The sequence below is a fragment of the Nicotiana tabacum genome, chromosome 21 (genome assembly GCF_000715075.1).
Source record: "Nicotiana tabacum cultivar K326 chromosome 21, ASM71507v2, whole genome shotgun sequence".
Classification (NCBI taxonomy): domain Eukaryota; kingdom Viridiplantae; phylum Streptophyta; class Magnoliopsida; order Solanales; family Solanaceae; genus Nicotiana; species Nicotiana tabacum.
In genome coordinates this window covers 82,398,747-82,411,157 of record NC_134100.1, presented here as the reverse complement: position 1 = coordinate 82,411,157, position 12,411 = coordinate 82,398,747, and the positions used below count along the sequence as shown (strand labels likewise).

Genomic DNA, 12,411 nt, shown 5'->3' with positions numbered 1-12,411 from the left:
TCGAGACTGTACGTCACATCAAAACAAAAATCAAGCACCCAATGGCCTTCCTTTACACTTCAAGGAAACACTTCTTGTCACATTCAAATCGTCTTAACGTATCCCGCAGTTACATCATACTCATCACAAGGCCATTCCACCGCTCATCGAGCCATAAATTCCACTCGTAAGGACATTACCGGACATATGAGTCCAAATGTACAATTTACAACTGAAGCTACCGAGCTTAAGCTATGGTCCAACCATGGACTCAAGTCCTCTAGACTAGCACATCACCAAAATACAGAATACACATCTCGAACTTTGTTTATAGAATCACAAGCCGGCGATGCACAGCTAATACCGAGCGCTCATGTGCGCATACAAATGCGTGGAAGAAATTCAAAGAGTTATGTCTCAAGCTGAATCAATTTCGCACGATAAGAAAAGAAAGATGGGAAGTATATATCGCAAATGCCCTGTAGCCTCTCGAAGATAAGTATGGACATTATCATACTGATCCGCAAGAATATACTAGACACTTACTCATGACTTGTAAAACCTATGAACCTTGGCTCTGATACTACCTTGTCACGACCCAAATCCAACCAGTCGTGATGGCACCTAACCCAACCCGCTAGGTAAGCTAATTATCATCTATCCAATTCCAATCACAATTATTAAAGAAATTTAAGTAAAGAAAAATCTTAATCTTACACAATCCCCAAGAACTGGTAGTACAAATCATGAGCTTCTAAGAATAGAGTATACAGAGCTGGTATAAAGTAAATACAACATCTGTTTGAAAAGTACATAAACATAGTTTTATGAATTTAAGGCTACCATGAAGAAAAAGCAACTACAACCGGAACACAGGTACATCTTCAGATCCAACTCCCAACAAACACATCAACATCAGCAACATACATCTGCACGCAAGGTGCAGAAGTGTAGTATGAGTACAACCGACCCCATGTACTCAATAAGTAACAAACCTAATCTTAGGTTGAAAGTAGTGACGATCTTGTACCAAGGTCGAGTCCACACAAATAGTCAACAACAGTTCATAACAACGTAAAGCAAATAATACAAGAAGTAACTCAGAGATAAAAATGCTCAGCAATATCATGATTTCTGAAAATAGTTTTGCCTTTCACGTACATCAGTGAAAATCCAAATCGTTTACCGAAGTTGCCAAAATATGAATAAGTTTGAAAACAATAATTTTTCCCAAAACTCCTTTCAATAATAAATAAGATGTTTCATTTTCTTTCCGGATAACCAGTGTAAAACAAATGCATCACTATGCCCATCTGTCAACACGTGTGAAAAATCATGAATGAAGTGATATCGTACAACATGAGGAAAATACATCTCTATGCATGTATGTCATGTGTGCATATCAATTCAATGTATCTTAGAGATGAACTCATGTACTCACACTCTCAGAGTACTCAATCTCACTTTCTCACACATTCCACTCATCATGCCCAATCACTCGGTACTGTATATGGCCAATCCGGCCCGGGGAAGATCCATCCCGAAATATACACATCAACTGATCATCAGTTACTCAGTACCGAGTAGGGCCAATCCAGCCCGTGGAGAAGCTCCATCTCCAGGTATCAAATACTTCGGACAAGATCCATGTCCAGGGAAGATCCATCCCTCAATAATATCAATCGCGCTCACTGGGGTGTGTACAGACTTCGGAGGGGATCCTACAGCCCAAGCGCTATCATAAAATATGTATAACCGATGCGACGTGCAAAACGATCCCATAATTGTCACTCATAATCAGGCTCTCGGCCTCACTCAGTCATCAATCTCTCCAGTCTCACTCACGGGCTCACAATGTTATGAAAACTAGCCCGAAATAATGATATCATTTATCAACCCCGATCCACATAATAATATCCTCACAGTCAGGCTCTCAGCCTCCCTCGGTTATCAATCTCTCCAGTCTCTCTCTCATGGGCTCACAATGTCATGAAAATAGCCCGAACATGATGATATGATGTATCAATAAATAATAGAGACTGAAATATGATATGCAGTGAAATGAATATGACTGAGTATGAAATTTCAATTTAAACAAATAATTCACAGCAATATGACCTTTGTGGATCTCAATAATACTGGCACATAGCCTCACGTGATTTTTAATATGATTCTCAACTAAATTTCTTCAACATATAAAACTGCATAGAAATTGCCAAGATTATTTGACTACAAAATTTCACGGAAACAATTTTCAGTCTCTCTATAGTGCACGCCCACACGCTCGTCACCTAGCATGTGTGTCACCTCCAAACGATTCACATAATACGAATATTCAGGGTTCATACCCTCAGCTCCAAGATTAGAAGAATTACTTACCTTGAACAAGACGAATCCAATGCTGAGCAAGCTAAACAATGCTCCAGAAATCCTATTCTGCGCGTATCAACTCCTGAACGGCTCGAATCTAGCCACAATAAATTTGATTCAGTCCACACAATTTATAGGAATTAATTCTATATCAAAATACTAATATTTTCCCACAAAATCCGAAATTACACTCCAAAAATTGTCTGTGGGGCCCATGCCTCGGAATCCGACGAAACTCACCAAATCCGACAACCCATCCAATTACAAATTCAACCATACTGATTTCACTCAATTCCGACTCCAAATCGATGTTCAAAACTCAAAATTTCGTTTTTATGAAATTATAGGAATTTCCTTCGATTTCTCTTGAAGATTCGATAATCTTACACTAAAAATGAAGATTAATTCATAAAATATAATCACAAGGTAGTCAAGAACACTTACCCCAAGTTGTGTGGAAATATTCCTCTCCAAAATCGCCCAAACCGAGCTCCAAAATCCGAAAATGAGTGAAAATATCGAACTCTCGAACTTAAAGGGTTCTGCCCAGGCTTTTCGCACCTGCGGAGCCTGGGCTCGCACCTTCGCACTCGCTTCTACAGAAAAATGTCGCACCTGCGCTGCCCGGCTTCCTCACCATTTTCCGCTTCTGTGAATCCCTGCCCGCATCTGTGCAATCGCAGGTGCAGAAATCACATCGCACCTGTGACCTCTGCTGACACCCTCCAACTCCGCACCTGCGCTCGAGCTGCCGCACCTACGGCATCGCACCTGCGACTAAGACCCTCACAAGTGCGATCACACCGGAAGGGCTACAGCTTCAGCAACCTCACAACTCCAAGTTTTGATCTGTTAATCATCTGGAACTCGCCCAAGGCCCCGGGGACCTCAACCAAATACACCAACAAGTCCTAAAACATACCACGAACCTACTCGAGACCTCAAATCACATCAAACAACTTCAAAAATACGACCTACACACGGATTCAAACCTAATGAACTTCGAACTTTCCAAATTCTACAAATAACGCCGAAACCTATCAAATCACGTCTGATTGACCTCAAATTTTGCACACAAGTCACATTTGACATAACGAAGCTGTTCAAATTTCCAGAATCGTATTTCGACCCCGATATCAAAAAGTCAACCCCTCGGTCAAACTTCCTAAAAACTCAAATTTTGCCATTTCATGCCTAATTCCACTACGAACCACCAAATAACTTTTCGGACACGCTCCTAAGTCCAAAATCATCATACAGAGATATTGGAATCATCAGAATTCAAATCCGAGGTTGTTTACATATAAGTCCACATCCGATCAACGTTTCCAACTTAAGTTTTCAATTATGAGACTAAGTGTCTCATTTCACCCCGAAATCTTTCGGACCCGAACCAACTAATCCGGTAAGTCATAAAACAACTATAAAGCATAAATTGAGCAGTAAATGGGGGAACATGGTTATAATACTCAAAACGACCTGCTAGATCGTTACACATACTAACATCACACAACGCACTGCATCACTCATTTGCCCAAGGCAACCTCCTCCAAGCACAACAACTGCAAATTCACTGACCCGACGCCTATAGTATACCTTATAACACATATAAGCCTGGTTTCAGTCCTCACAATACTGCAACGATGAAAGAGATGCCCAGGAACTCATAACCACCCATCAAATCATAGCTCACGGAGTTTCTCCGCTTGGAAAGAATCGCTAAACCGCTACCCCATTCTAAACTGAATAGTGACATTCTCTCTCTAATATACCTTGCATAAATCCGATCGCACCTATTTCAGGTCCAATATCCCCGTCTCACCCAGTACAAGCTTCTCAGAAAATAAGCCACCTCAAACACTGACCAAAATCTCATATGATGCCATCAATGCGCCAACAAGCTACAAATTGAATATGACTCCATAAGGATCATTTCCCCAGAGCCATCAACATTAGAAGCACCGATTGGATTATGAAACCGCTACAACAACAGTTTCTTAGGCACCATTTCATAACACCATGCCTCGAAGGAAAATCAAAGAAGATCATAACACCGGTGAGCCTTAATGCGTTCAAACAAGGACGACGACACTATATCACAATTAAAATTCCACCACGCTCGAAAATATCAAGTCTCGCCACTCCGTCAACCAAGGCCTGAACATCCATAATAACCTGTACATAGCCTCAAAACCATAGAAAATACAAATACTGGGTTGAAATTACAGAATATCCTTCTGCAGGGCGATGATAATAGCCTACCCCAACACGCAGAGAGAGACATCCTACACCACGTCTCCAGTACCACTACAACTCCTCGATGTCCAAGTGATAACAAGCGTTTCACGTCACATAAGGTTGAGTAGGAAGGAAATAAATGCATAAGCCTCAAAGGAATCAAATCGCACGATGAGGAATCAGGAAGGGAAGTGCTCCTAACAGTCCTGTAGCCTCTCGAAGATAAGTATAGACGTCTCTGTACCGATCCGCAAGACTCTACTAGACTTGCTCATGACTCGTGAGACTTAAGTGAACATAAGCTTTAATACCAAGATATCGCGACCCAAAATACACAATAGGTCGTGATGGCACCTAACGCCGCTGTCGGGCAAGACAATGGTGATTGATCAATTTAATTACTCATTTTATTACTTTCGAAATCATAATTTTAATAAGGAAGGGAATTTACCCTTTTTAAATCCACGGGAACATACAAAATTTGTAGTTTATAAGAGAAATGAAAGGCGATTATAATATACAGAACCGTAAGCATCAACTAGAATATCCCAAAATCCGGTGTCACAAGTGCATGAACATTTACTAAGGAGTACAATAATAATACAATATCTTCCTAGAATGTAATTAAGACAGGATAAAATAAATAGTACGATGGAGACTCGATGGACTGCGATGCGTATCATGGAATGCAGCTCACGTAAAGTCTCATCAACAGTTGCGCCTAAGCGCCAAGATGATCACCAAATGAACCTATCAGATCCTGCACATTTAGTGCAGAAGTGCAACATGAGTATGTAAATCAACGTGTACCTAGTAAGTATCTATCCTAACCCTAGAGAAATAGTGATGATGGATCGACATCGACACTTACTAGTGGTCCAATAAATCAATACGGTAAATCATAAACAGATAGGAAGCACAACAATAGTAGTGAGGTAAATCTATAACTAACATAATCTTCAAAAATTTCTTTAAACGATATCAATTTCTCATCTCGTATCCTATCTCAACAGCTCAGAAAATATCCAGTGCCAATATCAAATGAATAAGAAATATCATATAAAATGCAAGGCATTAGTGGAAGGAAACATCTCGTGAGTATTCAGACTGCTAGCGATATGACGCACGATTATGTCGAGGTCGTACGGCCAGATCTCAGAAGGAATATGATACTACCGAGGCGATCGACCCGATTCTATCATAACATGTACCCTGCCGAGGGTCGAACGGAAAAAATCATAGATACATCTATTATACTACCGAGGCAAACGACCCTCTCACATGAGAGTGTGGTACATAATCCTGCCGAGGCGTTCGTCCCGCTCCACAAGAAAGAAAATGAATTTTCGAATAACAAGACACGAGCTTACGATACAGTATATGAACACAAGGTGAGTATAACCTTTACCATTTCTCAAATAACTTGCCGACAACTCAAGGTGATAAGGCTCGGCCTAATATATACATATATTTCTAAATCAATTTCAATTATTAATTCAATTAATTAAGCCAGCAGAGTGAGTTCAAATAATTTAAATATTACATGATAAAGTTTTAAGTCTACCCAGACATAAATATGCTTTAGCTACGTACGGACTCTCATCACCTCGTGCGTACGTAGCACCCACAACTATTAGCACATAACAATTACATCACCTAGGGGTAGTTTTCCCCTCACAAGGTTAGACAGGAGACTTACCTTGCTCCGAAGTTTCATAACTGGCTCCAATGCCTCTCTAACACCTCAGCTCAAAGCCAAACCTTCAGAAACTAGTCAAACAGCATGCAAATCAATGAAAATATACTCCAATACGAATATCTTAACAATTTATAATAATTCTCAACTACGCTCGAAAAGTCAACCCTCGGACCCACGTGCCCGGATTTCCAAAATTCTTGAAGATAAACTTTACCCATAACGCCACGAACTCAAATATATAATTTATTCCCAATTCCATGTCTAATTTCGTGGTAAAAATCCAAAATACCAAATTCTAGGTTTTTCTCTTAAAATCCCATAATTTCCATAAATATTCATGTTTTAATCCACATATAAATCATGTATTTAACTCACAAGGTGTATAAATCACTTACCTAAAGTTTGATGATGAAAATGGCACTCCAAAATCGTCCCAAATTCGGCTCTCATGGAAGGAATGAGGTGAAAATAAGCCAAACCCCCGAAATATAGCTTTTGCCCAGGTATTAACCCTTCACGGTCGCAGAAAATGCTTTGCGATCGCGAAGTACAACTTTTCTCAGCTCAAAATTGCCCTTCCCGATCGCGATCGCGATGAGCAAGCTGCCCAACTCCTCCAGATAGCCTCTAGTATAATATCCATAACCTTTTGTACAAAATTCCAAATGATAAATGGTTTGACTTTCTGAAAACTAGAAACTAAGGTCTACAACTTTCATTTTTGGATCATCTCCAAATTCTTTATAAATTGCATGATATAAGCTTCCGAAATCAGCCTTGTGCAACAGAAATTTCTTCTTTGCAAACGCGAATCTGCCTCCGCGAACGCGATTCACAGACCTCTTTCTCCCATTTTTCTCTTTGCAAATGCGATCCTTTACTTGCGAAGAAGGGTGCACCAGATCTCAGAAAATAACAGGTCAACATGGCAAAATGACCAGTAGACCCTCCGAAACACATCTGAGGCCCCTGGGACCCTGTCCAATCACACCAAGAAGTCCCAATACATGACACAAACCTGCTCGAGGCCTCAAATCACATCAAACAACATCAAAACTACAAATTGACGATCAAAACCTTTCTTTAAACTTTCAAACTTTGACGAACGCATCTGATTCATACTTAAATATTCCGGAATGACGCCAAACTTTACGTACACGTCATAAATCACGATACGAACCTATTGCAAGGCTCGGAACCTCAACGGACATCGATAACACCAAAGTCTACTTCAAATCAAACTTACGAAATTCTTAAACTTTTAAAATGCTAATTTCCCATATTAAGCGCTGAAATGCCCCCGGATCACCCGATACTCAACCCGAACATACGCCCAAGTCTGAAATCATCATACGAACCTATTGAAACCTTCAAATCCCAATTCCAAGGTCATTTACTCAAAAGTCAAACCTTAGTCAATTCTTCTAACTTAAAGCTTCCAAAATTAGAATTTTCCTTCCGAAACAACTCTGAACTTTCCGAAATTCAATTCTGACTAGGCATACTAGTCATAAAACTTGAAGTGAAGCTACTCAAGGCCTCAAACCATCGAACGACCTGCTAGAGATCAAAATGACCGGTCGGGTCGTTACACTTAACCTTGATTATAATTCACTAATATATGATTATTTTTTCAATTCTATGACTAATTGCTTAATTGTCTGGCCAACAGTTAGGTCCTATTTACTATCGATACTATGATTGGGAAAGCTACGTCAAGATTAGAGAAGAATTGAAGAGAGCATAATCTTAACTTGGAGTGGGGGCGGATTCGTCGTTAGGATAGGAATATACCTATCTTAATTAAATATCGTAATCTTAATGCGTTCTTAATAGATTGATTCCATAGAAATATAGACGTTAATCTATTTTGAATAAGCGAGTAGTAATTCGGGAGAATACTACGAGAGCAATTGTTCGATTAATTAGCAACCATTAGCGAATTGTATGAAATAGAGAGTTAATTAGAACACAATCGGATTGGTGAATCGACCACAACCCTAGAATATTTGTCTCTACTAAATACACAATAACTATTTTGCTGCTTGATAAATTAGTTATTTGTTAGACTTATTGCTTAGTATAATCACACTTTTGAATTCTGATTGACTTGACTGAATAATAATCTGGGTGAAACTAGTGAGTTGTTAACACAAGTGTGAGTGGGTTCGACACTCGACTTATTATTTTATTACTTGTACGACCATGTATATTTGCGTGTGCATTTGAGAGCAACAATAAGATTGATAAATCTAGTATAACTAGGGACGGATTTACTTTCCAATTTATGGTGCACGTGAACCTATGATATCTCTGCTAAACTAGATATTTTATATACATATTTTCTAAAATTAATCAAATATTATCTTTTGGCTTTTATGCTCCAAAAGACTGAATGATTCATTTGATTGAAGGCTGACTTAATCCTTTACGTAGCACCCCAACTTGGGGACGATTACCAAGCATTGCACCGAAGTGATCCTATAGGCTAAAAAACCTAGGACCCCCTTTATTCCTTGTTTTTTTTAACAAAATGTCTGTTTGTCTAAATTACTTTGTTTGCTTAAGACTAATTCACCTAATTCGAATTAGCTAAGCCGGCGTTATTGTACCGTAACAATAATTTTGAGCTCTAGTTCATGTGTTGGTCTTTCCAATGTGTTCTTCTAGCCTATATATATTCATTAACTTCGTGTAACAGACACTTGTCTGCACTCTATTAAGTGACTAAAAAGCAATTTATAGTTTATAGTAGAAAACTTATAAACTGATTTTAACTATGACTGGATCAAGCAACCAAGCAGCCAAGAATTTGGCCCTATTTCTTTCTTTTCTTCTCATTGCACTGACTGTTGAAAGTAACACACAAATTGGCAGTAAGTTTGCATGTTATTGCGGTTTCTGAGAGAAGAAAAACAATGCGTACTATATATTTTGAGTCCCATTTTATTTTAAAGTATCTTAGTTATTCATGTATTAGGGTAGACTGTCTACATTACACCCTTTGGGTGTGGCCCTTTCCCGAACCCTATGAATGCGTGATGCTTTGTGCATCGGACTGCTTATTTATTTTAGTTGTTCAGATTACTATCATATATGTTTGAGCACTTAACTTTTTTAAAAAAATTTAACCATAATGCAGTTACTGGAAAGAGTGCTGCTAACCTGGTCTGCAGCTCGGTTTATGGAGCAGAATTGGGCGACACTTGTTTGGGCGTAGCTGAGGAATTCAAGCTTACTGCAGTAGAATTCGGTGTTTTGAACCCAAATATGAACTGTGATGCCATATTCGTGGGTCAATGGCTTTGTGTTGCTGGATCTGCTTGAACCTTGATCAAGTAGGCTGAGGTTTATTATTACGAGCAATTGAGTTACTTAACCTTTGCATTAATGTAATAATTAGAAGCTCCATGAATTCTTTCATGGTTACTTCGCATCCATTATAAGCAAGCTATTTCCATTTGTATGCTTTAATTTTTTTTAAAGTTTTCTTTGGAATATTTTCTTGGTTTAGTCATCAATATAAAGTCAACTAAAATGTTAGTTTGAACTATAAGATACAAGCTAAGCTCTTGTGATTTAATTTCTTGCCGCAGTTATCAACAAGGAGTACCTATCAAGGAAGAATGTAGTGTAGATTAGTGCTATGTATTAGTACTTCTTTATTGCACATCAAGGGAAAAGAGAATAAATTTATTAAGTGATTCGAAAATCCCAATTGTATAAATGGACCATAACTCAACTTGTTGGAAATTTTGTTTAGCAAAGATGGTGATTTGATATCCTAAGTTTGAAAAAGTCCAAAGAATGCAAACAATGGATAAAAATATGTCCAAGTCAAAACAATTGTAGAGAGAGAAACTTTAACAATATATAGAGTGAGAAATATACCAACAATACTAAACTGAAATAGTTTTTCTTCATAGAGAGAGAGAGAGGAGGGTGAAATGCACGGAGTGTTGCACTTACCAAGCCCAATTTTTTTCTATTTTTTAAAACATTTTTTATAAATAATATGGTTCAAGTTTCCAACCAAACCGAGTTGGATATTGAGTTTCACGGTGAAATTTCACAAATGGTTAAATTTCATAAACTTGCATTAACTCACACTGTAGTTACAGTGATCGAAAAATACAATTTTCCGGTAATATTTTCTTCCTTCAAGTTTTTTTTCCAAATAATAACCCAATTAAAAGAAGAGTGACTTGATCCGACCCCAAATTCATATACATTGAAGGAACACATTTATCTAAACACATTAGATTAGTTTGTAAATCGTAAAACGAGAACTTACTTATTCTTCGTGAAGCGTAAGCGAAAACGGATTGAACCGCGGCTGGAATTACTGGTCGACGGTGGTTGTCATGGTGTGTTGGAGAAACCCCCAAGTCCACAGTCTAAACCCTTGTTTGGATTGTGAGAGAGAAAGAGCGCGTTAAAAAATACTACTTAGAGTCTTCTTTTTGTGTACACACTAAGTGTACTTATATATGGAATATTAGGGTTAACTAATAACCCTATTGGGATTTAGAGCACCCCTTATAGGTGGACCCAATATTTTCTACATCTCCCACTCACACATAATGGGAGTGCTCATCTAATCTGAGAAACATATTCTCAACTCATCTCCTCAATCATTCATACAGGAAAGTAAACCGTGCGACCAGCATACTGTGAGAGCTAAGTGTTATACATCTGTTAGGAGTATATCACTACTAGAAATTCGGTAAAAATCGACCAAAAAAATCAACCAACGTTGGTCGGTAATGGCCAAAAACCGACCAAAACGCGACCATTTACGTGTGGACGGTATTTTTGTGGTCGAAAAGGCATACCGACCAAAGTTGGTTGGAAATTACCGACCAACTTTGATCGGTCAATTAAATTCAAAAAAAAATATTGCAAAAAAAACCGACCAAAGTTGGTCGGTTTTTTCTGACCAAAGTTGGTCTGTATTTTAATTGTGTAATAAAAAGATTCACCATCTGGGAATCGAACCGGGGTCTGTACTATGGCAGGATACTATTCTACCACTAGACCATTGGTACATTTTGTTTTAAGACTATCTTTTATTTGATTTATACTCTTTAATTGTATTTTTGCACAAAAATAACCGACCAAAGCTGGTCGGTTTTATTAAAATATAAAATTACCGACCAAAGTTGGTCGGTTTTTTAAATGATCGGCCGAATTAACCGATCAATTTTGGTTAGTTTTTTTAATATTAATTTTTATTTATTTTAATTGAAAAACCGACCAAAGTTGGTCGGTTTCTTGAAACATAAATTTTGCGGGACTCAAAAATAGTTTTCCACATTTTTGCGCCAAAGAAAACCGACCAAAGTTGGTCGGTTTAGTAAAAAAAAATTAAAAAAATATTTTGAAAAACCGACCAACTTTGGTCGATTTTTTGACCGACCAAAGTTGGTTGGTTTTTGCCGAATTTCTAGTAGTGTTTTATCTATAACTTTAACAAGTAAACCTGCAAGTAGATCATAAAGTATGTTGTACCCTAAATCATATAAATCACATTTGATATAGTCTCAAAATCTCATATATCATTATTTCTTGTATTCACAATCATAACTCATAAGTTATAATTGGTGCACCAGTGAATACAAATAAATGAGATTGCATCAATGATCTTCCTCTTCTCACGATCCCCTTAACTTTAGTTTGACTGCTTTTCTAGATATGCTCTGCTAGACCGAATCTGTGTACATGGTCTTTTAGAAACACACTAAGATAGCTAACATCATACTAAGTCTCAAGTATCTGATTGGAGTCTCTGAGGGTACAAAGTCTTGAGCCATCATAAAGGCTCTGGGTCTCACACAACAATAAGTTGAGAATGGACTTATGTTAACCCAATTGGTCGACATTAGCACACATGGTATGAAATATGTGCTTGCCAATGTGCTAAACCTCGGTCGGTTTGATAGCTACTTACTAAGTCAACTGCTTGACAGATATCAGGTCTAGTGCACATCATAGCATATATTAGATTTCCGACTGCGCTCCTATAAGGAACTCGGCTCATTCTTTCTGTCTCTTCAGGAGTCTTAGGACACATCTGACTTCCCAAGGTATGGCCTTTACTCATAGGAGTTTCAACTGGGTTACTA

General features: G+C 38.2%; 1 long non-coding RNA gene across 1 annotated transcript; it reads left to right on the top strand.

The window, feature by feature from the left end:
* Window positions 1–9,004: 9,004 nt before the first annotated feature.
* LOC142175482 (uncharacterized) lies at window positions 9,005–9,786 on the top strand. The gene is made up of 2 exons (XR_012704553.1): window positions 9,005–9,162; window positions 9,429–9,786. It is a non-coding gene; the product is annotated as an uncharacterized LOC142175482 (long non-coding RNA).
* The last annotated feature ends 2,625 nt before the right edge of the window (window positions 9,787–12,411 follow it).